The 21089-nt window shown below is 36.6% G+C and overlaps 1 long non-coding RNA gene and 5 other non-coding genes across 6 annotated transcripts; 1 reads left to right on the forward strand and 5 right to left on the reverse strand.

Annotated features, from left to right (window-relative positions):
* Window positions 1-8378: 8378 nt before the first annotated feature.
* On the reverse strand, window positions 8379-8452 carry trnan-guu (transfer RNA asparagine (anticodon GUU)). The gene has a single exon. It is a non-coding gene; the product is annotated as a tRNA-Asn (tRNA).
* Window positions 8453-8924: 472 nt separating this feature from the next.
* On the reverse strand, window positions 8925-8997 carry trnak-cuu (transfer RNA lysine (anticodon CUU)). Its single transcript has one exon. It is a non-coding gene; the product is annotated as a tRNA-Lys (tRNA).
* A 2178-nt stretch (window positions 8998-11175) lies between these two features.
* Window positions 11176-11248, reverse strand: trnak-cuu (transfer RNA lysine (anticodon CUU)). Its single transcript has one exon. It is a non-coding gene; the product is annotated as a tRNA-Lys (tRNA).
* A 716-nt stretch (window positions 11249-11964) lies between these two features.
* trnak-cuu (transfer RNA lysine (anticodon CUU)) lies at window positions 11965-12037 on the reverse strand. Its single transcript has one exon. It is a non-coding gene; the product is annotated as a tRNA-Lys (tRNA).
* Window positions 12038-13604: 1567 nt separating this feature from the next.
* Window positions 13605-16870, reverse strand: LOC134311713 (uncharacterized). The gene is made up of 3 exons (XR_010011470.1): window positions 16764-16870; window positions 13939-14039; window positions 13605-13825 (listed from the first exon to the last, which is right to left on the reverse strand). It is a non-coding gene; the product is annotated as an uncharacterized LOC134311713 (long non-coding RNA).
* Window positions 16871-17260: 390 nt separating this feature from the next.
* On the forward strand, window positions 17261-17334 carry trnan-guu (transfer RNA asparagine (anticodon GUU)). The gene has a single exon. It is a non-coding gene; the product is annotated as a tRNA-Asn (tRNA).
* Window positions 17335-21089: the final 3755 nt, after the last annotated feature.

Consider the following 21089-nt stretch of genomic DNA (forward strand, 5'->3'; position numbering starts at 1 on the left):
CAATGACAGAGGTCAAATGTTTCCTGTAAGTCTTCACCAGGTTTGCACACACTGTTGCTGGTATTTTGGCCCATTCCTCCATGCAGATCTCCTCTAGAGCAGTGATGTTTTGGGGCTGTCGCTGGGCAACACAGACTTTCAACTCCCTCCACAAATTTTCTATGGGGTTGAGGTCTGGAGACTGGCTAGGCCACTCCAGGACCTTGAAATGCTTTTTATGGAGCCACTCCTTCGTTGCCCGAGCGGTGTGTTTGGGATCATTGTCATGCTGGAAGACCCAGCCACGTTCCATCTTCAATGCTCTCACTGATGGAAGGAGGTTTTGGCCTAAAATCTCACGATACATGGCCCCGTTCATTCTTCCCTTAACACGGATCAGTCGTCCTGTCTCCTTTGCAGAAAACAGCCCCAAAGCATGATGTTTCCACCCCCATGCTTCACAGTTGGTATGGTGTTCTTGGGTTTTTCTTCTTCCTCCAAACACGACAAGTTGAGTTTTTACCAAAAAGTTCCATTTTGGTTTCATCTGACCACATGATATTCTCCTAATCCTCTTCTGGATCATCCATACGCTCTCTGGCAAACTTCAGACGGGCCTGGACATGTACTGGCTTAAGCAGGGGGACACGCCTGGCACTGCAGGATTTGAGTCCCCCTCTGCGTAGTGTGTTACTGATGGTAGCCTTTGTTACTTTGGTCCCAGCTCTCTGCAGGTCATTCATCAGGTCCCTCTGTGTAGTTCTGGGATTTTTGCTCACCGTTCTCATGATCATTTTGACCCCATGGGATCGAGGGAGATTATCAATGGTCTTGTATGTCTTCCATTTTCTTACAATTGCTCCCACAGTTGATTTATTCACACCAACCTGCTTGCCTATTGTAGATTCACTCTTCCCAACCTGGTGCAGGTCTACAATTTTCTTCCTGGTGTCCTTCGACAGCTCTTTGGTCTTGGCCATGGTTGACTGTTTGAGGCTGTGGACAGGTGTCTTTTATACAGATAACGAGGTCAAACAGGTGCCATTAATACAGGTAACGAGTGGAGGACAGAAGAGCTTCTTAAAGAAGAAGTTACAGGTCTGTGAGAGCCAGAAATCTTGCTTGTTTGTTATTGACCAAATACTTATTTTCCACCATAATTTACAAATAAATTCTTTAAAAATCCTACAATGTGATTTCCTGGATTTCCTGAAAATTACAGACCTCTCTCATCTTTCTAAGTAGGAGAACCTGCACAATCAGTGGCTGACTAAATACTTTTTGGCCCCACTGTAACTGTATTGTTTCATTATTTATGCCACCACTACAGTGCAAGATTGATAACTGTGTAGTAGTGCATATGTAAATTGATGTATATTTTAACTTTGATTTGCAATTCAATATGGAATTCAAGCACTTGAGAGTTTGCCCGTTGTCAGGGATTCACAAGAGTCAAAATAGTATTTCCTCATTTAAAAATGTTCTAATAGATGTTTTAAAAGGAAATAGTCCTGTTTAGCAATTATCAGACTGAATAATAGCAGAACTTGAAAAATCACAGTATCTTTTCCTGAAACTCTTTGTGAGAAGAAAGCAGGACTAAACTTAGCCAGCGATGTCAGTGTCTGTGTATTACATGAGAAGATGCCATCTTCTAGTCAATGTGGCAGCATAAACGAATGTGCATTATTTATTAGCAAAATTCTATTCTCCAAATAATGCATTTGTTACACAGTCTACTCAGATATTATAAATAGTCATCCATGCATTTACTCTAAAGTGTGGATCAATGTAATTTGCTAAAAAATTAAAAGAAAAAAACTTAAGTGCTTAGAACCTTTATAATGTTTAGACAGATGATTTATTTACCTCAGTCTTATGGTACCTGATTCATTCAGAAATAATGTTGATATTTAAAACTAACCGTTTTTAAAATGACAGCTGTAATAACTAATATTAATCTTGTAACCATCATTATTTTAAATGAATTATTTGATTTATACTTAGTCATGTTGCATCTGTAGATTTGACAATCCATTTCTGTATATGCACATTAAAGACTTGCGAACGTAAATAAATGAATGGATCTGCTGAATTCACTTTTGAGGATTTGTCCAATGATATTTAACTTCAGAAGGCCTTATTGTCGTTTGTAGCTATATAGAAGTACGTACATACTGAAACTAAACCACATTCCTACATATTTTAATATGTAAGTTTGGGTTTGGGAAATCTCCATTTAGCTTGCAAAACATTAGCCATGGTTCAATAACATTATCTTCAGTTTATAGGCACATGTTCCCGCTTACATAACTTAAAGCAATAAACACAGTTGCACATATCGTGAATTACAAAGTAATTAGTACAAGCTGAAGTAACAGTAAGACATGGTGGTGTACCAAGTAAAGGAAGTAAAGGAAGTATTGCTTAAGCATTAATATTTTATTTAGGCCAGTTGTCAAAGAAGGCAAAAACTGCTATAAAAGTAAAAAATAAAAGAAATGACCTGGAGCTTTGGAGACCTTCACAAACAAAGCAGAAAATGTGATCAGTAACATAAAATATGTGCATCTAATATGTTCAAGGTTTACCGACTTGACAATCAGATTGTATATCACTAATTAACTGGCTAGATATTTGCTGGTTTTTATCCATGCGGGGCAGCACGGTGGCTCAGTGGGTGGCACTGTCACCTTACAGCCGGAAGGTCCTGGCTTTGATCCTCAAGTGGGCGGTCTGGGTCCTTTCTGTGGGGAGTTTGCATGTTCTCCCTGTTTCTGCATCAGTTTCCTCCCACAGTCCAAAGACATGCAAGTGAGGTGAATTTGAGGCACAAAATTGTCCATGACCGTGTTTGACGTTAAACTTGTGAACTGATGAACGAGTAACTACCGTTTCTGTCATAAATGTAACCTAAGTGTGTAGAACATGACGTTAAAAATCTTAATAAATAATAAATACATTATCTATGCATGTTAGTATAAACGATTATGACAGGCTGATTAAGCACAGGCCTGATTTACTGGCTGGGTCTGCATCCGTTTAGCTAAATAGCTTTACTACACTTGGAGGTGCACTAGTTAGACATACTATTCTATTTAGTGCACACTTTTTTCCAAACACGATGTGCATTCAATTTACCCCAGTAGTTCCCTGTTAAGTGGACTGCACAGAGAATCTGTACATTTCAAGTCAGATTCCAAACCATAGGGAGTAAAAGTGTTCAGTTTGAGGGAACTTGGTGAAAGATTAGTGAGTAATGGCTTATTATGACATATTATTGCGTGTCCTGCGGGCTAAGACAACTGGTGCATTATTCGTGAGCAGCAAATGATTCAAGCGAAATTATGTCGGTGTTTGTGAGTTCTGTTTAACTAATGTTTCATTAATGTTGCTGAAAACTGCCAACTATGTGAAAAAGTAAACAGTTAATGTCCGAATTTAGCCAGTTAAATTCTTACGTAGCATCTAACTTTTACAAAGTGTACAGTAGTGTTCAAAAAAAAAAACAACCAAAACCTGAAAGACGCAGAAGGAAGCGTGGAACTACTGTTCAAATGGATCAGAGAATAGCCAGAATGGCAAAGGTTCAGCCAATGATCACCACCAGAAAGATCAAGGAACATCTGAAGTTACCAGTGAGTACAGAAGATGATTAAATGAAGCCAATTTACCAGCAAGAACTCCTGCAAAGTCCCGTTGTTAAGATAAAGACGTGTCCTGAATGGGTTCAAATTTGCCAAGGAACACATTGACTGGTCCAAAGAGAAATGGCTCAACATTTGTGGACTGATCAAAGCAAAATTGTTCTTTTTGGGTCTAGTGGCTGTAGACAGTATGTCAGACGACCATCGAGCACTGAATTCAAGCCACAGTACACTGTGAAGACAGTAAAGCATGGTGGTACAAAATGATGATATGGGGATGTTTTTCATACCATGGTGTTACGTCTATTTATCACATACGAGGGATCATGGATCAGTTTAAATATATCAGAATACTTGAGGAGATCATGTTGCCCTATGTCGAAGAAGAAATGTCCTTAAAGCTGCCAGATAAAAGAAATGCACAAAGGTTTCCCTTTTAAAGCAAGTAATGTACTTTGACTATTTGATTGTAAATAGAATATATGCATGTTAATATGAATAATATATTACTATAGTGCAGTGTTCAGCCAAAGTATGGAAGTAAATCTGTCTCATCAGATTTTGAATTTAAAAGCCTTTGAATTTTGATTACTGAACTTTAAGCCTTTGAATTTTGATTACTGAACTTTTTTGCCTCAGAATTCAACCCACACATTTTACAATAACTCATTTTCACTTTCATTTTTTGATGTTAACAAATTCAAAATCAAAAATTCAAGTTTATAAAATTCAAATAATATATATTCAGGTTGCTCAAATTCGATAGGTCAAATTCAGATCACAAAATTCAGATTAAAAAATTCAGACTAAACATCCGGGACACGCAGGATGAGCAATCGATTCCAGAGCCGTAGAGAGAACAGAGTAGCGACACTCCCATAGAGAACCGCTGTGACGGGGGCGGGACATTTCTCTGCACAGCTCCGGGTGGAGCTCTGTTCATTTCCACTACTGAGCAGCATTTTCAGCTGTATGTTGCTTTGTTTTAAAGAAATAATGAATTTGGTGTCATTAATATACTTAATACTGTTATTGTTTAGCATTTGCTCAGCACTAAATGTTACATGTTTATCTTATTTAATAGGTATAACTGAATTTAGCTCAGTCAGTTAAGCTTAATTAATGCCACACGAGTCTTTTCACCTAAAATGAGGTGATTAATCAAGAGTCTTGTTACAGAAATGATAATAAAACATTAGAACCATAATAAATCATGCTACTTTTACTTTCACACTTAAGTACATTTGAAGGTAAATACTTTAGTACTTTTACTCAGTGAAGTGGAGGTAAAGAGTATTTTACTTTTACTACTACTTTTACTGGAGTAATATTTTACCTTGGATATCTCTACTTTAACTCAACTACATGGTTTGTGTACCTTGTCCACCACTTACATTAGACAAAATGAACTTGTGCATATTATTATGAATTAATTCATGTATTACATGTAGGAATGAATTATTAATCACTCATGAAATAAGAGATGAATGAAGCTATTTCATGTACCTGCACAATAATGTTAAAGGTACGGGAGTGTGTTTATGAATCTGTTCATTCAGTGCAGGTAAACATTATGAATCCAGCCACATGGCTCAGTGTTTAACCAAAATGATGATTATTATTATTATTATGAATCCTCAGGAAAGTGAAGGGAGATTATAGTTTATGCAAAAAAAAAGAAAGAAAAAAAGCTCTTTAATCTCTGTACTGTATATTGTTTATACTACTTAATGATATGGCATTATTTAATGTATGCTAATATAATGTACTGTGTGTTAACAAGAACGATCTATTCATTATAAGTCATTATAAACATCAATCTTTCACTTCATATACCAAATGCAGTAAATGTAAAGGCAGTTGAAAATACCCAGAAATTGTACAAATGTTTATTATTTAGTGTTTAATACTTCATTCACTGCTGCTTGTCCCATCCCAGCTAGCCTTGTAATTGTGGCCCACTTCCGGCGCAGCTGGGCCGGAATAGCCCCCAAAACACTGCGATACCATTTATTTCCCGTTTTCTTCTCCTTTCACATCCTCATAGATAAAATAATACATTTATTCTACAGATTAACTACAGATTAACTACAGATTAACTACAGATTGTGCAGCAGAAAGTATTTTATTAAGATAATTGCAGCAAGTATAATAATAATAATAATAATAATCAGAATATTAAAAATAAGACAAATTATAAAAGTGAAACAAAATGACAACTATATTAATATTATATATAGAAAATAACATATAATTGCATATAAGAATGATAATTATCAAAGTGAACAATATTGTAAATATACATACTATACTACGCATACACAATACTACTAAACATACTACTACTACAACTACATCTACTAATACAGCCTACATACATACCATAAATATTTTACACACACACACACACACACACACACACATATATATATATATATATATACAGTGGTGGAAATAAGTATTTTATATTATTAATTATTATTATTAAGTATTTAATACACTATTGAATGAGCTTTAATTATTTTGCAGCTGTTGGCTAATGCAAGAAACTGTTTACCTTTTAGCTAACGTTACCTGAAGTGTATTAGTTCAGACTACCAGTTAACCTGAAACTCAATAGATAACATTACCTAACAGTTTCCATTTCCAAATAGACTTTCTGCTTACATTTTGCTAAGTAAAATGTTAAGATTCAACGTTAATTTACCAAACACGAACAAATAATTAGTCCTCTTTTTTAACGGCTCGCATCGCACTGTTGCTATGGTGACGTTGTTCCGCGTCTCTACGAGCACCAGCCAAACCCAGCTGTGGTAACAACTGGACCGGATCTGGCTACACTGATTCTGGCCGATTCTGACACTCGGCCGACTGTGCCGATAGAAAAGAGGGAGCTGGACCAGATGATTGTGCTAGCTGGGATATGAGAACATGACAGCGCGGGGTTTTTTGAAACTATTGGATGGATACATAAACCACGTGACCGTGTGGCGGCGAGAACAAGGAGTGTCGCAACTCTCTCTATCTACGGCTCTGATCGATTCTGTCTCAAATCGAACCGACACCCAGCCAATCAAGTTACACTCCAGCGATCAAGTGACAACGAAGCGGCTTCGTTTACAGCAGAGCCGTAGAGAGAGAGAGTTGCGACACTTCTTGTTCTCGCGGTCACGTGGTTTATGTACCCCTCCAGTAGTTCCGAACAAACCCGGCGCTGTCATGGGACAAGCAGCAGTGAGTGAAATATTAAACGGCAAATAATAAAATATTGTACAATTTCTGGGTATTTTCACCTGCCTTTACATTTACTGCATCTGCTTTAATGTCAGTTTGGTATATGAAGTGGAAGATTTTTATAATGACTTAATAGGTTGTTCTTGTTAACACACAGTACATTATATTAGCATACATTACATAATGTGATATCATTAAGTAGTATAAACAATATACAGTACAGAGATTAAAGAGCTTTTTTTTTTTTTTTTTTTTGCATAAACTATAATCTCCCTTCACTTTCCTGAGGATTCATAATAATAATAATAATAATCATTTTGGTTAAACACTGAGCCATGTGGCTGGATTCATAAGGTTTACCTGCACTGAATGAACAGATTCATAAACACACTCCCGTACCTTTAACATTATTGTGCAGGTACATGAAATAGCTTCATTCATCTCTTATTTCATGAGTGATTAATAATTCATTCCTACATGTAATACATGAATTAATTCATAATAATATGCACTAGTTCATTTTGTCTAATGTAAGTGGTGGACAAGGTACACAAACCATGTAGTTGATTAGAAGTAGGTAAAATATTACTCCAGTAAAAGTAGTAGTAAAAGTAAAATACTCTTTACCTCCACTTCACTGAGTATAAGTACTAAAGTATTTACCTTCCAATGTACTTAAGTGTGAAAGTAAAAGTAGTATGATTTATTATGGCTCTAATGTTTTATTATCATTTCTGTAACAAGACTCTTGATTAATCACCTCATTTTAGGTGAAAAGACTCGTGTGGCATTAATTAAGCTTAACTGACTGAGCTAAATTCAGTTATACCTATTAAATAAGATAAACATGTAACATTTAGTGCTGAGCAAATGCTAAACAATAACAGTATTAAGTATATTAATGACACCAAATTCATTATTTCTTTAAAACAAAGCAACATACAGCTGAAAATGCTGCTCAGTAGTGGAAATGAACAGAGCTCCACCCGGAGCTGTGCAGAGAAATGTCCCGCCCCCGTCACAGCGGTTCTCTATGGGAGTGTCGCTACTCTGTTCTCTCTACGGCTCTGGAATCGATTGCTCATCCTGCGTGTCCCGGATGTTTAGTCTGAATTTTTTAATCTGAATTTTGTGATCTGAATTTGACCTATCGAATTTGAGCAACCTGAATATATATTATTTGAATTTTATAAACTTGAATTTTTGATTTTGAATTTGTTAACATCAAAAAATGAAAGTGAAAATGAGTTATTGTAAAATGTGTGGGTTGAATTCTGAGGCAAAAAAGTTCAGTAATCAAAATTCAAAGGCTTAAAGTTCAGTAATCAAAATTCAAAGGCTTTTAAATTTCAAAATCTGATGAGACAGATTTACTTCCATACAAAGTCCAGTTAGCCGATATCACTTGGTTCTGTAGTAAATACAGGGAGCATGTTGACAAGACTCTCGACTTCATTAATTATTGTTGTTGTATTATTTATTATAAATGTTTGCAGGAAACTGGGAAAAAAAAGTCATCGTCCCTGGGTGGGCTCGAACCACCAACCTTTCGGTTAACAGCCGAACGCGCTAACCGATTGCGCCACAGAGACTGGTTAGCGTCGAGGACCTGAAATGTCCTTGATTTAGTGGTGAAAACCGATCAGGCATATCATGAGTCCGGTCCAGTCGCTACTTCATTGTTTATATTACTGCTATGAACAGGTGAATGAGGACCTGGAGCATCAAAATAAGTAAGTGAGCAAATATTTTAAAACGCCCGATTTTTTTGTAGATCACCAGGTATTTTTCTTTTTTTTTTTTCAATGTCAGGTTCACAGTGGGTCTGAAGTCCTGCTCAAGAACCAAGAAACGGGCAGAGAAAATTATTACCGACTCCTCACACCCTGACCATAACTTCATTTATTGCATTACATTGGTAGACCTTTTGTTGCTCTCTCTCTCTCTATTTAACCCTAACCGTTTTCTTGTAGTTTTGCCAATATGTCAGATTCAAATGTTTTGATCTTCTAACTAATAAAACAAACATAAATGCAGCTTTTAAATGAAACAAAAACAATTTCTCGCCCAACGTGGGGCTCGAACCCACGACCCTGAGATTAAGAGTCTCATGCTCTACCGACTGAGCTAGCCGGGCTGTAGAGTTACTACTAATATAATGTTGTTGTTTTGAAAAAGAAAAATATTATGACACAATTAATACTAATTTTAAGGTAAAATGCAAGAAAGTCTAGCTGTAAAGTCAACCGAGTCATTTATTACTGCAGCTGGTGTTAAAATACTCACTTGTGATGGTGCAGCGCCACCTCTGGCATCCTGTTGTCCATGCCTTTAAGAACACTGGAATCCACTAGGTGGCAGAGCACTACCATACAGTTTATCATGTAACACTGCGCGTTATTCCTTCATTGTCTGTTATAAAACAAATAGTTCCGGTCCTAAAATCTGATTGGCTGAGCCGCGTTCAGATCCGTTGTAAAATCCCCGATATACGCACAGCTATGACCACCTCACATCATTCCGTACTAATGCGCCACTGTCAGTTTGCACTAGTGGTGTGCGATACTGCAAAATTTGGTATCGCTCCGATACCAAGTAAATACAGGGCCAGCATCGCCGATATCGATCCGATACGATACTTTTTAATAAGTAAGGTAGATGCATCATCAAATCGCTTAATCTGAATGAATTTTCATGACCTTTATGTGTGTTACTTTCTCACAACATCACCATCATGGCATATTACCACCAAGCAGCTAACTCATAGTTGTGTTTGCTGAATGTAGCAGAGAAAAAGTAAAACTAAAGTATCGATCCCATCACACTAGTATCGATCCAATACCAACGTTGGTATCGATAATATCGATATTTGGATAGATCTGCCCACCACTAGTTTGCACCTAGTTTGCAGCACATTCAAAATGGAAACGTTTGAGGTAAATTTTTACATATTGGGTGGGTTAACAGTGATTGAATGGTGTGAAGAGATGGACAGAACAGAGAATTAAAAAAGAAGACAAAAATAATGTAATAGTGTTTGTGGAGGAATGTTTATTGCGAAAGTTATGTTCGCCCTCATGTTGCCTAGCAACATGGCACACTGTTAACGGACTATATGGTGTGGCGGAAGAATGCTTTATTGTGAGTGTTTTTTGTAAATAAAGACATTTATGAATTGAACATTGCTGTATTTTATTATATTTTATGTTGACCGCCGTTTTATAAAAGCAATAAGCCACTCGAGACCGTGTGTTACTGCGATTTTATCACGGGGAAAGAGGTTTCAATAAAAAACATCCTTCCCCGTGATAAAATCGCAGTAACGCACAATCTCTTGGCTTATTGCTTTATTATAAAACGGATAGTTCTGGTCCTAAAATCTGATTGGCTGAGCCGCGTTTGAAGCCGTTGTAAAATCCCCGATATACGCAGACCTATGACCACCTCACATCATTCCATATTAATACGCCACTGAAAAGAAAAAGTACAAACTTAGTTGAACACTATTTTAAGTCATGTACTATACATGGAAATGTCCAGATTAATATAAACAATAATCCTGATCATTAAGCGGGTGTTTCGTCAAAGAAATAGTGTAATAGTGTTTGTGGAGGAATGTTTATTGCAAATGTTATGTTTGCCCTCATGTTGCCTAGCAACATGGCACACTCTTAACGGACTACATAATGTCGCGGAAGTGCTTTTGTAAATAAAAACATTCATAGATTGAACATTGTTGTATGTTATTATATTTTATGTTGACCGCCATTTTATAAGAGCAATAAGCCACTCGAGACTGTGCATTACTGCTATGATTTTATCCCGAGGAAAGATGTTTTAGGCACGCAAATTTGCGTTGTGCCAAAACATCCTTCCCCGTGATAAAATCGCAGTAACACACGGCCTCTCGTGGCTTATTGCTTTATTTTGCCACCACTTCATCATAGTCACTAGAACAGAATTAATGCATTACATTTTAGAAATTAGAGCAGCAACAGCAACAAATGTCATCATGTAAAAATAATAAATAAAAACATGTGTTCTAACATGAACGATACATAGTTGTAGTAAGGTCACGGGGCTTTTTTGAGGAACAAAAGATCTGCAAAGATATGTTTTTGAGAGCTATGACCTTCAAGAGAGCTCCAGCTCAGACAACCTCACTGCTGTTTAAGTTCAGTGTTTGATTTATGATATTCAATAGCAAATGATATGTTAGTTAAGTAGATAAGTATATTTCTTGATGCATGCTCAATAATCCAGGTACACAAATGAATATTGTGTCCAGATGAACTAATTCACTTAAGAAAATGGTCGCCCAACGTGGGGCTCGAACCCACGACCCTGAGATTAAGAGTCTCATGCTCTACCGACTGAGCTAGCCAGGCCGTGCACCAACTTTTGTATAAATGCCACCTACTGTCTACCTGCGTTACTACTTATTCCGCTGATACAATGTTGTTGTTTTGAAAAAGATAAATATTATGACACAATGCAAAAAGTCTAGCTGTAAAGTCAACCGAGTCATTTATTACTGCAGCTGGTGTTAAAATACTCACTTGTGATGGTGCAGCGCCACCTCTGGCATCCTGTTGTAAGAACACTGGAATCCACTAGGTGGCAGAGCACTACCATACAGTTTATCATGTAACACTGCGCGTTATTCCTTCATTGTCTGTTTAATCACCGCTTTATACTTTATATTCAGGAGAACAGAAATTAGAAATTAGGGCAGCAACAGCAACAAACATCACCATAAACAAATATTAAATCTCGTGTTCTAACATGAACAATACATAGTTACTGTAAGGTCACGGGTGCATTGTTTAATTTCTTTTTTTACATCGAGTAAAGTAAAATGTCTCATACTTTTCAAAGGAATAAAAGAGAGCTATAACCTTCAAGAGAGCTCCAGCTAAGACAACCATCAACTGTTTAAGTTCAGTGTTTGATTTTTGATATCACGTACGCTTGATATTCAATATCAAATGATATGTTTGTTAGTGAAGTAAATAAGTATATCCCTTGATCCATGCACAAATCAATATTGCGTCCAGATTCACTGATTCAACCTTGTAGATAAGTATACACTTTAAAAAGCTATCGCCCAACGTGGGGCTCGAACCCACGACCCTGAGATTAAGAGTCTCATGCTCTACCGACTGAGCTAGCCGGGCTGTTGCTGTCTGGGGACGGAGGCGTTTACATCTGTCGTAGGACATCTAAAGTGTGACAGATTAACCCTACTTAGGGGAGCATTTTACATTAGAAGCGGCTGTGTTATTGTGGTGTATCCAGAACGACTCACAGAAATGCTTCCACAGTAAACATTTACCTACTCTAGTTAGGAGTACTCTAGAAATAAATAAGAACGTTAGTAAGTACATGTCAGAGAGTTTTTAATAAAGCAATAAGCCACGAGAGACGTCTTTCTCCAGATGTCTTTCCCCGTGATCAAATCAAAGCAGTAACGCACGGTCTCGAGTGGCTTATTGCTTTTATAAAACGCCGGTCAACATAAAATATAATAAAATACAACAATGTTCAATTTATAAATGTTTTTATTTACAAAAACAATTACAAAAAGCATTCTTCCGCGAAATCAGGTAGTCCCCCAACAGTGTTGCTAGGCAACATGCGGGCGAGCGTAACATTGGCAATAAACGTTCCTCCACAAACACTATTACACTATTTCTTAATGATCAGGATTACTGTTTATATTAATCTGGACATTTCCATGTATAGTACATGGCTTAAAATAGTGTTCAACTAAGTTTGTACTTTTTCTTTTCAGTGGCGTATTAATGTGGAATGATGTGAGGTGGTCATAGGTGTGTGTATATCGGGGATTTTACAACGGCTTCGAACGCGGCTCAGCCAGTCAGATTTTAGGACCGGTGTTACGGAGAATTCAGTTCCCCCTGTTTCCCCTTTAACGCGCATGTGCAAAAATCATGACGTTTTTTTCAGTCGCTTCGTTGAGCGTCGGTTTATTTGGAATATGTATTTATAGCGGTATGTTCTTTTCACATTTCATGTTGTATGTTAGGTAGTTTGTGATTAAATACATACTTTAAAGTACTGAGTGAACTACTGTCAGAGGTTTTATTGCTCCACCGCAAGTCAGAGGTTTTCACACTGCTGTCTTCAGCCTTGCTGTCAATCAACTAGAATTAACGTGTCAGATTTATTTGTAAATAAATCCTAATACAGGACATGCTCTTATTCACACACTAGTTTAAGGTTATTCATCTCAGCTGCACTACCATTTACTTTCAATAATAGTTTCATTCATGGTGATCTCTCTCGTTCATTTAAACTTCACAAACTGCATCCATGTGATTTTAAAATTAACAAACAGTATGTAGAACAAGTTTAACCTATAGATCAGTCCATTATACTAACAACACAGGGGGGAACACATTTACCTGGAGACCTGGGGAATATGGTTCCCCACATGTATATCACTGTGTGTGTAATTATAAAACACTACAGTGATGCTGGTGATGTTAACTGTTGTTATTATGTAGAACAAGTTTAACCTATAGATCAATCCATTACACTAACAACACAGGGGGGAACACATTTACCTGAAGACCTGGAGAATATGGTTCCCCACATGTATATCACTGTGATGATTCTTTTTTTTTTTAATGCAAACTACAGGCACACACACATTTTAAGAACAAAATATCTGTATTAGAAATTAGTGTTAAACTAAATTATGCATATATTACAATTATGCAAATATATAATAAAGAAATCCACCTCAATGCAAATTAAAACTTAAATACATATTTATAGCTTAATAGAAATATATATATTTTTAAACGAAATAAAATAAAATCTGGGATGGTGCCCTGGGATTGACTAGCATCACATCCATAGTGCACTCCTGCCGTACGTCCAGTTTCCCCAGGAACAGTTCTGGATCCTCCACGGCCATGACCAGGATAAAGCAGTTACTAAACAGAAATGAATGATTAATTTACTATCTACTTTATAAATAAACTAAAAGAGCAACATAAAATAAAATACAGCAACAAGCAAACTTTTTAGAAATAACATCCCAGTTAACCTTGGTCTAATCTTCAGTACATGCCAGACAATGAAGGTCTTCCTCTACTGGTGGGTTGCCAACACATGACTGGTGGTACCATCTGTCACATCCATCACAGGCTATAATAGATAGATCACTTTATTAATCCCAGAGGGAAAGTCAAGGACATACATATATAATAGCATGGTGCAATGAAAAAGCCAATAAAATTAAGGCATTATTACTATTTCTTTGGTACCACCAGTCATGTGTTGGCAACCCACCAGTAGAGGAAGACCTTCATTGTCCGGCATGTACTGAAGATTAGACCAAGGTTAACTGGGATGTTATTTCTAAAAAGTTTGCTTGTTGCTGTATTTTATTTTATGTTGCTCTTTTAGTTTATTTATAAAGTAGATAGTAAATTAATCATTCATTTCTGTTTAGTAACTGCTTTATCCTGGTCATGGCCGTGGAGGATCCAGAACTGTTCCTGGGGAAACTGGACGTACGGCAGGAGTGCACTATGGATGTGATGCTAGTCAATCCCAGGGCACCATCCCAGATTTTATTTTATTTCGTTTAAAAATATATATATTTCTATTAAGCTATAAATATGTATTTAAGTTTTAATTTGCATTGAGGTGGATTTCTTTATTATATATTTGCATAATTGTAATATATGCATAATTTAGTTTAACACTAATTTCTAATACAGATATTTTGTTCTTAAAATGTGTGTGTGCCTGTAGTTTGCATTAAAAAAAAAAAGAATCATCACAGTGATATACATGTGGGGAACCATATTCTCCAGGTCTTCAGGTAAATGTGTTCCCCCCTGTGTTGTTAGTGTAATGGACTGATCTATAGGTTAAACTTGTTCTACATAATAACAACAGTTAAATACATCACCAGCATCACTGTAGTGTTTTATAATTACACACACAGTGATATACATGTGGGGAACCATATTCCCCAGGTCTCCAGGTAAATGTGTTCCCCCCTGTGTTGTTAGTGTAATGGACTGATCTATAGGTTAAACTTGTTCTACATAATAACAACAGTTAAATACATCACCAGCATCACTGTAGTGTTTTATAATTACACACACAGTGATATACATGTGGGGAACCATTTTTTCCAGGTCTCCAGGTAAATGTGTTCCCCCCTGTGTTGTTAGTATAATGGACTGATCTATAGGTTAAACTTGTTCTACATAATAACAACAGTTAAATACATCACCAGCATCACTGTAGTGTTTTATAATTACACACACAGTGATATACATGTGGGGAACCATTTTTTCCAGGTCTCCAGGTAAATGTGTTCCCCCCCTGTGTTGTTAGTATAATGGACTGATCTATAGGTTAAACTTGTTCTACATAATAACAACAGTTAAATACATCACCAGCATCACTGTAGTGTTTTATAATTACACACACAGTGATATACATGTGGGGAACCATTTTTTCCAGGTCTCCAGGTAAATGTGTTCCCCCCTGTGTTGTTAGTATAATGGACTGGTCTATAGGTTAAACTTGTTCTACATAATAACAACAGTTAAATACATCACCAGCATCACTGTAGTGTTTTATAATTACACACACAGTGATATACATGTGGGGAACCATATTCCCCAGGTCTCCAGGTAAATCTGTTCCCCCCTGTGTTGTTAGTATAATGGACTGATCTATAGGTTAAACTTGTTCTACATAATAACAACAGTTAAATACATCACCAGCATCACTGTAGTGTTTTATAATTACACACACAGTGATATACATGTGGGGAACCATTTTTTCCAGGTCTCCAGGTAAATGTGTTCCCCCCTGTGTTGTTAGTATAATGGACTGGTCTATAGGTTAAACTTGTTCTACATAATAACAACAGTTAAATACATCACCAGCATCACTGTAGTGTTTTATAATTACACACACAGTGATATACATGTGGGGAACCATATTCTCCAGGTAAATGTGTTCCCCCCTGTGTTGTTAGTATAATGGACTGGTCTATGGGTTAAACTTGTTCTACATAATAACAACAGTTAAATACATCACCAGCATCACTGTAGTGTTTTATAATTACACACACAGTGATATACATGTGGGGAACCATATTCTCCAGGTAAATGTGTTCCCCCCTGTGTTGTTAGTGTAATGGATTGATCTATAGGTTAAACTTGTTCTACATAATAACAACAGTTAACATCACCAGCATCACTGTAGTGTTTTATAATTACACACACAGTGATATACATGTGGGGAACCATATTCCCCAGGTCTCCAGGTAAATGTGTTCCCCCCTGTGTTGTTAGTGTAATGGATTGATCTATAGGTTAAACTTGTTCTACATAATAACAACAGTTAACATCACCAGCATCACTGTAGTGTTTTATAATTACACACACAGTGATATACATGTGGGGAACCATATTCCCCAGGTCTCCAGGTAAATGTGTTCCCCCCTGTGTTGTTAGTATAATGGACTGATCTATAGGTTAAACTTGTTCTACATACTGTTTGTTAATTTTAAAATCACATGGATGCAGTTTGTGAAGTTTAAATGAACGAGAGAGATCACCATGAATGAAACTATTATTGAAAGTAAATGGTAGTGCAGCTGAGATGAATAACCTTAAACTAGTGTGTGAATAAGAGCATGTCCTGTATTAGGATTTATTTACAAATAAATCTGACACGTTAATTCTAGTTGATTGACAGCAAGGCTGAAGACAGCAGTGTGAAAACCTCTGACTTGCGGTGGAGCAATAAAACCTCTGACAGTAGTTCACTCAGTACTTTAAAGTATGTATTTAATCACAAACTACCTAACATACAACATGAAATGTGAAAAGAACATACCGCTATAAATACATATTCCAAATAAACCGACGCTCAACGAAGCGACTGAAAAAAACGTCATGATTTTTGCACATGCGCGTTAAAGGGGAAACAGGGGGAACTGAATTCTCCGTAACACCGGAACTATCCGTGACAGTGAAGAGACTCGTTCCACCTGTGTGCAAGTACAGAGAAGAGCCGTGGTGCATGTGTTCCCCGAGTCCTGGGTGGAGGAGGTTACATGGAGGAGAAGCTTATTATTACCATTTCTCAGTGTGTTAGCAGATTTGTGTTCTTGGACTGTTGTTTACCTAAACTAGAGTAAAGTAATGTTTACTATGGAAGCACTTGGTGTGTAGGTAATATGGTCCTCGTTTGTTGAACTGTAGTGTTTTTGCGTGTGGGTCCTGGAGTGTGTGTTTATTAAAAAGTTGTCTTGGAGAAACGCTTTTCTAACGACGTGTTCCTTGTTTTTAACAATGTGCCCTTGTTCCATTTCGCAATTCTCTCGCCCTCAAGTCTCTGTGGCGCAATTGGTTAGCGCGTTCGGCTGTTAACCGAAAGGTTGGTGGTTCGAGCCCACCCAGGGACGGCAGTTTTTCTTCATTTCGCAAACACAACATGTTTCAGTGTTTAATTTTAAAATAAAATAAGATAAGATAAGACTTTATTGATCCCCTTAGGGAAATTAACTTGTTACAGCAGTATGAAGACAGGAAAAGCAGAAAGAAATACAACTAAGAGAAAAATATTGCACACATAGTGTGTAGTTATTTACTCTTAAAAATATCAAAGTAATATATACAAAAGTTATATATATATATATATATATATATATATATATATATATATATATATATATATATATATATATATATATATATGGTGTACAGTACCAGTCAAAAGTTTGGACACACTTTTTCCTGTGGTTTTTCTAGATTTTTTTTATTTTCTACATTGTAGATTAATACTGAAGACATCCAAACTATGAAGGAACACATATGACATTATGTAGTGAACAAAAAGTTTTAAACAAACCAGATTATGTTTTATATTTTAGATTCTTCAAAGTAGACTTCTTTTGCTCTAATGACAGCTTTTTTTGACATTTTCTCAATCAGCTTCATGAGGTAGACACCTGGAATGGTTTTCAATTAATGTTCGTGCTTTGTCAAGAGTCAATTTCTGGAATTTTTTGCTTTATTAATGTGTTTGAGACCATCAGTTGTGTTGTGCAAAGGTAGAGTTGGTAAAATATAAAACATATTTTGGTTTGTTTAACACTAATTCCATATGTGTTCCTTCATAGTTTGAATGTCTTCAGTATTAATCTACAATGTAGAAAATAAAAATAATCAAGAAAAAACATTGAAGAGAAGGTGTGTCCAAACTTTTGACTGGTACTGTATATATATACATTATTCGGATTTGCGAAGTATATTATCTATTGCACTTATTGTAAATAAATTACTTATTGCACTTCTTATTTCGCCATGAACATGAACATGTAAGAATAGGTATGAGTGGGATATTACATATTATTACTTTTGTAAGCCCTGATGGCTTTACACATTACATTTACTTTACATTAAATTTACTTTACATTTTAATGTAATGGATTACACTTCAGTTATTTCAGCATTAACATCACACTAATTTTTTTTTTTTAATAAAACATAAAGCCAGTAGCACAATATAATCAGAATCCACTAAAACTATAATTAGCTAGAGGAGTTTTCACACAAACACACTGTATATATAATACAACCCCAAATCAGAAAAAAGTTGGGACGGCATGGAAAAAGCAAATAACAAAAAAACTAAAACAAAAAAACCCCACAGAGTTTCTTACATTTACTTGACTTTTATTTCATTGCAGACAGGATAGACCTGAGATATTTCATTTCATTTATTAATAAACATCCATTCCTGCATTTCAGAAAAAGTTGGGACAGTAAAGCATTTACCACTTTGTAATGTTGCCATTCCTTTTTACCAGACTTAAAAGACATTTTGGCACAGAGGATACCAAGAGATTTAGTGTTTCAGCTTTTATTTTGTCCCATTCTTCCTGCAAACACGTCTTAAAATGTGCAACAGTACGGGGTCGTCGTTGTCGCATTTTTCCTTTCAAAATTCTCTATTGGGGACAGGTCAGGACTGCAGGCAGGCCAGTCCAGTACTCGTACCGTCTTCTTCCACAGCAATGCCTTTGTAATGTGTTCAGCATGTGGTTTTGCATTGTCTTGTTAACAAATGCATGGACGTCCCTAGAAAAGATGACACCTTGAAGGCAGCACATGTTGCTCTAAGATCTCAATGTACTTTTCTGCATTATGGCTGCCATCACAGAAGTGTTAATGACCTTTGCCAAGGGCACTGACACAGCCCCATACCATGACAGACCCTGGCTTTTGGACTTGTTGCTGATAACAGTCTGGATGGTCCTTTTCGTCTTTGGTCCGGAGCACACAGCATCCATTTTTACCATAAAAAGACCTGGAATGCTGATTCATCTGACCACAATACACATTTCCACTGTGTGATGGTCCATCCTAGATGCGGCTGAGCCCCTACACATGGTTAACATAAGGCTTTTTTTTTGCATAGTAAAGTTTTAAGTGGCATTTGTGCATGTAACTCAGTACTGTAGTGCTTGACAAAGGTTTGTCAAAGTAATCCCTCACCCATGTGGTTATATCAGCTATTGTTAAGTGGTGGTTCTTGATTCAGTGGCGTCTGAGGGATTGAAGATCACAGGCGTTTAGCTTAAGCTTGCGCTCTTGGCCTTTACACACTGGAATTCCTCCCGATTCCTTGAATGATTTAATGATATTATGCACTGTAGAGGAGAAATATGCAAATCTCTTCCAATCTTTATTTGAGGTTCATTGTTTTTACACATTACAATCATTTTCTCACACATTTGTTGATAAACTGGAGATCCTCTGATCATCTTTGCTCATCAAAGACTCAGCCTTTCCTGGATGCTGCTTTTGTACCAAACCATGATTACAATCACCTGTTGACATCACCTGTTTAAAATCACATAATTATTTAGTTTTTCACCTCATTACTAGCCCTAAACTACCCCTGTCCCAACTTTTTTTGGAATGTGTTGCAGGCCTGAAATGCAGAAATGGATGTTTATTAATAAATGAAATGAAGTTGAGCAGATAAAACATGAAATATCTTGGGTTCAAACTGTCTTCAATCAAATAAAATCAAAGTAAATGTAAGGAACGCTGCATTTTTATTTTATTTGCATTTTCCATACTGTCCCAACTTTTTTTGATTTGGGGTTGTGAAATAAATATAGCTTTTTTTTTAGAGTTGGAAACTTGTTCTAATCTATTTTTTATCAGATAGGATTATTCCTGGAAATTCCAGAGTTGTGAACCAAACCGAAAGCAAAACAGTTCACATGGATTAAAGGATGGGTGTGTTCATGTAAGAATGTAACTTTCCTAAATGTTGTCCTAAGGGAAAATGAAACATGCAGATGTGTTTTCCTACTTGCAACCAGTTAAAACATAAATAAAGTGGGCTACTAAACAAAAGTAAAGGAAACACCCATAGAAGAATGAGGATGCGATTTACACAGGACCTGCACTGAATAGCAAAACGGCAACTAATTAACAAATACTGAATGAACAAAGTAAAACAGTTACATTTATTTTAAATGTGAAAATGTACAAACTCTATTTGTGACATTCTATAAAATGCAATAAAACAAGAAAATGTGATTTGTTAATTGTCTTAAATCTTTATTTAACTGACAAAAGTGCAAAGAAAAGATTTCCAGTGTTTTCACTGTTTAACTTAATTGTAGTTTGTTAAAATAAACAAATAATATATACAGTGTATCACAAAAGTGAGTACACCCCTCACATTTCTGCAGATATTTAAGTATATCTTTTCATGGGACAACACTGACAAAATGACACTTTGACACAATGAAAAGTAGTCTGTGTGCAGCTTATATAAAAGTGTAAATTTATTCTTCCCTCAAAATAACCCAATATACAGCCATTAATGTCTAAACCACCGGCAACAAAAGTGAGTACACCCCTTATGCCTAGTTCACACTACACGATTTTTGGCCAGATTTCGCTCGGCGACTGGTCGGCGATTGATTTTCCGGGTCGGGAGCAACTCAGCGTTCGCTCGGCGATCAAAACTCGGCTCTCAGTCGCTAAGTGTGAACTATCCAACAACTCGACCCGACCGGCTCGCCGACCGCTCGGCGACTGGATCGAGTTTTCTAGCAAGCCAGATATCTGATCTCAGATGTACGACTGGAAATGAGTGACATGTCGAACAGCCAATGAGAACGCAGGATACAGC

Source organism: Trichomycterus rosablanca, chromosome 4 (assembly GCF_030014385.1).
Source record: "Trichomycterus rosablanca isolate fTriRos1 chromosome 4, fTriRos1.hap1, whole genome shotgun sequence".
Lineage (NCBI taxonomy): Eukaryota > Metazoa > Chordata > Actinopteri > Siluriformes > Trichomycteridae > Trichomycterus > Trichomycterus rosablanca.